Source organism: Passer montanus, unplaced genomic scaffold (genome assembly GCF_014805655.1).
Source record: "Passer montanus isolate IOZ18808 unplaced genomic scaffold, ASM1480565v1 scaffold3, whole genome shotgun sequence".
In the NCBI taxonomy this organism is placed as follows: domain Eukaryota; kingdom Metazoa; phylum Chordata; class Aves; order Passeriformes; family Passeridae; genus Passer; species Passer montanus.
In genome coordinates this window covers 19766648-19771919 of record NW_024367707.1, presented here as the reverse complement: position 1 = coordinate 19771919, position 5272 = coordinate 19766648, and positions in this window count along the sequence as shown.

Below are 5272 nucleotides of genomic sequence, written 5' to 3'. Positions count from 1 at the left end.
TTACTACCAATTTGATGCAGGACTCTGAAAAATTCCTGTTACTTTCTGGAGAAGAACTTCTGCAGACCAGTGACACAAATTCTGTGGTTCTCTCTGACAATCTTCCATTTAATGTCACTGTTGTTTCCAAATTCTCCTACAATAAAATGTAAGTTGTGAATATTAAGATAATATTAAGATAAACCAAATAATATCTAAATATTTCTGCTATATTAATTAGCAATATATGCTTTTAAAAGAAAGTTGATCCCATGTAACAGCTATCAGCCCTTTTGTTTGTGACTAATCTCAAATCTGATAGCATTTTTTTCAGTTATAAAACTACTAAAATATCAAAGCTTGCATTAGCATACTAGTAATGTCACATGGCTAAGGTCTACTAAGAAAGTGTGAGCACTAACTTTGTCTTGACAAAGAAATTCTGCAGGATAAAAGCTACAAAGAGTAGCATCTGTTATGCTCCAAAAAGGGAAAAAAAAATCTCCAAACCAAAAAGAAAACAGACTGGGGCTGAAGTAGCACAAAGCAGAAACCTTCACTCCTGAATTTTCTATAATTTTTCTTGTTTGGCATGAAAAGTTGTCTCTGTAAATTGAGGCACAGTAGGACCCAAAACTTCTGCCTCTGGTCAGTGGTTGAGGAACTGTATTATTGTTTCTGATATTTCTTTTTTGTCTGTACCTGAATAAAGATTTTTTGGGAAGGTTAGAAAAGGGACTAAGCATTAATGCTGCTTGAAATAAAAATCCAAGTGAATTTCTACAATTATCTATTGAGGTCTCCTGAGGGTTGCCACAGATGGCAAGTGATCCTCCTGCCTTGGATGGCACCCAGCACCAGTGGATGAGGTTGAGGGGTGAAAGGAGCAGTGCCAGGAAGAGCATTGGACGTGGAGATTTTCTGCAAACTGGTTGTAAAACAGCACCAGCAGCAGAGTCCCTGTTACAAACTTTGGTGATTATATAACTTCTTTTAATATTTCATGTTTGTAATAAGCACCCTTCTTCCCCATTCTCACTGTTACTTTCATAGTCCTGGGAAAGCAATTTATTTAGTGCCCTTTGCTATGTACAGAAATTCAATTGTAGCTGTGTGATTTTAGTCAAGTTTTCAGGAGTGAAACAATGTGTTTCACCCTGCTACTATAGAGTGATTTCTAACACATTCATAAATTTCATTATGAAAGAAAACATTGAATAGAGAATGAAAGTCCTCTTTTTAGTGTCTGTCTTCATGAACTGCTCACAGTGGATAATGCCATAACCTCTACTGGTATAATGGAGCATTATCAAAGGCAGACATTCACAAATCAACAGGGAGGTAGAGACCTGAAATGCCTTTTGTTTGGTCTTTAGTTTTGAGGAAGGATGCTCAGCTCTTTGCAAGTGCCTCTAGGTTTTAGACTTTGTACTCAACTTGATAAAAGCATGATGAAGTGGTGAGCATTATCTTTTCCCTCTTTGTTCCTAAGAGCTATGACCTGTAGTTTTTGTATGAATAAAATATCTGGACCTATGTATGTGTGACAAAAAGAAAGTCTGGTATGTTAGTGGGGATCTTTTTGACTACATGCAGAATTCTTCTATTTTGTTCTTACATAAGGAAGACTCTGGTGGTAACAAAGTGATGAATAGAGGCATTACATTTTTCAAATTATAAGTTTAAGATTATTCAACACTTTAGAAATCAGGCTTCCTATGAAATCAACATTTTATTCCCTGCCATTTCCTTCCTTCCTTCCTTCCTTCCTTCCTTCCTTCCTTCCTTCCTTCCTTCCTTCCTTCCTTCCTTCCTTCCTTCCTTCCTCTCTGTCTCTTTCTCTTTCCTCTATTTTCAAGATAAATCCCATCCTTGCAAATTTATAACTGACAGGGCTGACAACTGGAATATTTGCTGGAAAAACAATAACACTGAGCAAGACTCAATGATTCTATTTCTCATATATATTTCTTTATAGGTTACGTTCTGCAGTATTTGGTGCATGTGTCAGTGGAGATAAAAAGATACTTTACAGAGAAACTGAAATCTATTTCCAATGTCATTGCTATAGCACAAAATGGAATACTATGAATGACAGTCACTCAGATTTCCATAAATGTGGCTCCTCTATAAGCAAAATTCTGAAGTGATTTTTATTTGTAATGTCACCCTTGGAGGCTCTGCAATGTCATTCTCATTTTTGTCAGAATAATTATATTTAATTTTGGGGTTTGGTCTATCAGAGGTCTAAAAATTTATTTTATAAGTTAATACTACTCATTTGTCAAAACCAGACAAGAAGCAATCATTTCCCTATTTCTCTTCTATACTGTATAGACATTCTTTAACGGTTAAAATATTATCAGGAGGGAGAAAGAGAGAAAATGTCTTTTATGAGTCCTTTCCAGTGAGCTCAACAGTCTTTTTTTGCCTGTTGTACCCTGTGTCGCATGAAGACCTGAATACCTGCCAGTCAAAAAGGAACAGGTCACTGAGTGAGGACTCTGTAGTCTTGGAAGTCTAAAGTGTGTGTATGTGGGAAGCTAGATTTAGAGATTTTTCTTTAGCAGCATGTTATGTAGGGTTTCAAAATGAGATCAGTGTAGTCAAATCAACCATCCAAGTCCATTTCAGGCTTTCTTTTTATTATTTTTTTCCTCTTTGGACATAAAACCCTTCAAATAAAAGTTCTATTAATAAAGCTCTAACCACAGATTAAATATTTCTGCTGACATTATTTGACTGATAATATCAATTTCAAAGTTCAAATTTTAATAAGGTATTACAAAGCATAGGAAGAAACAAGCTAATCAAGCCAAGTTTCATATTTCCCCTCTTTGTATAAAATGATAAGTGAATTTAAAGCTATGCTTTGTCTCTTTAATATCTGCTAAATATGGATGAATTACTGAATATATATTTATTCTTAGCCTCATTTGAAGGCAAATATTTACAAGGCTTTTCTGTTGTAATCTGATTTTAATATCTCAACTGAAAATGATTCATAACATGTGGCTTCAAATACCCTGTAGTTAAAGAGGCCAGAAATTAATTAGCTGATTCTAGCAAGGGTTTCTTGGAACTGACCTTGAAAGACAAAAAAAAGCAGTACTGTTTATCAGATCATTGTACATTGTTGTTGCTTGTGCAAAGAATTTCAGGAGTAAATAACAGAGAGTGGCAATAACTTGCGTCTGATCCTTGGTACTGATGTGCATCCTTTGGTTTTCTGTGGTTCCTGTAGCAGGGCTTCAAGGGCCAAGTATCTTCTGTCCTTTTGGAATGGAAATTGTTCAGACAGTCATGGGCATTTGAAGTGTGTTAGTGACTGTTATGCAAGCAATGGGAAGCACCTCCCTTTAATCCCTTGTCCAGATTAAAATGCAGTGAGTGCGGAAAAATTTGCAGGTTCTTTTTTTTCTGCATCTTATAAATATACTCAGGAAGCCATCTGGGAACAGAAATACTGCCTAAGTACCGCTGACCTGAAATGCAAGTGTCTTTGTGAAGCCAGTTTCTCTCTTTCCTTTGAAAAACAATCTTGCTGATGCTGACTGCTAAAAATAAGAACGCAAAATCTTTTCCAGCATCTGGAGTTTTCTGTGCTTTAATCCGTTCATTTCCTTATGTATTGTTATATAGGTATTTCTGTGCACACTCTGATTAATGTACAAATACATATTTTACTCAGTAGGATTAGAGTCAAGTGGGCCTGATTCTCCACTTCCTTGCCAACTTGCATAGTTAGCTATAAGTGTAGGTACAACCCTTTTAAGAGCTGTCATTTTATAAGGAGCTTTAGGGAATTAGATTAACTCTTGCTTTGCCATTTTACAAATAGTGCTTCTATTGTGAGCTGAAAACAAATCTTTCCTCTGCCTTTTTTTTTTAAACTGCTTTTCTAGAAACCTGAACAGTAGGCTATCTTCTGTTCCATTGAAGCTTGTGTTTCCAAAGGATACTGTGTGGTCCATGCCTTCTTTGGGACAAGAGCATTCTTGTCATTGTGTAGAGGTATGTATGGGGGTATTAGATAGGTATTTACAATGTCTAATTGCTAACCATAAAGGTGCAAATAAGGTGTTTAACAGCCCTTGCACAAACCATCTCAGACACCTCCAATTCCTGTCATGAATGATTTGTAGTGTATCTGGGGATGTCTCAGGACATGTTGACTGTCTGTGTTTTGTGGTGTGTATTTGTTCTGGACAACGGTTCATTCAGCTTTGCATTAAATCACAAATTTGCTTTGCTTATGTGCATTCTCCTCCCCTCCTGTGAAACTGGGCTTTATGGTATGTGTGTTGTCCTTGGTTGCTACAGCCAAGTTATCTCAATGAAGTTGTGTCAATGGCAAACACTGCAACAGTAAGTGCTCTCATATAATCCTGTATTAGAGTTTAAATATGTGTAATCTGCGTATTTCTGATACTCCCATTTGCATATTAGGTTGGCAGTAATCATCCTTGAAAGTGTCAAACAGTAAAAAATATTTGACATCATTTCTCCAGCAGCAATGAGCCTTGGTTTGTCATGGGAAAGATCTTCATGATCATTATGAGTATGGCAGGAACCTGGTACCAGGGTACTGATTCAGCTACAATTTCAAAAGTGTGAACCAGCTCAGGAAGACTTTCAGGATTTCAGTTTTTCACAGAAAGGAAACCAGGAAAAACGTTTGTGTATTTAACCAAAAAAGGATGTAGCTTTAGCTCCCGTGTTTGGGTTTTCTCAGCAGCTCAGCATCTGCTTTGGTCTTGATAACATTCATTTTGAAAGAGCTGGTGGAATTTGCTCAGTATTAAAGCATGAGAATTATGTGTGTAAATACACACTCTGTGGGATTTAATCTTTCCACATGGGTGTGTATGTGCACGTGTGTTGTGTGTCTCTAGGAGCCCTGAAGGCCCCATCTGCAAGAGGGTGTACTGAGGTTCAGTGATGCTGATGAAGCTCAGGTGATGTGCACACTCCTGGTATCTGCCCCAGTGTGTCATTCATCTTAGTTTGTTCATGAGTAACCTTTCTAACAAAACATAAAAATTGAGATGTACTTGCAGGACTTTGCCGGTTTGATGTTATCCATGATTGTTGCATTATTATGCCCTGAATTAATGTATTTAACAGAAGTTCTTATGTAAGTAATGGGAAAAGTCAAAACCTTGTTGCTGCCCCTGCTTTATTGAAAGATTTGTATTTCAAGGAACAGGAGGGATTTAACCCCACACTTAGCACTTTGGATCAAGTTGCATCTAACAGGAGTAATTGCATTTTTATCAATGAATGGGTTCAC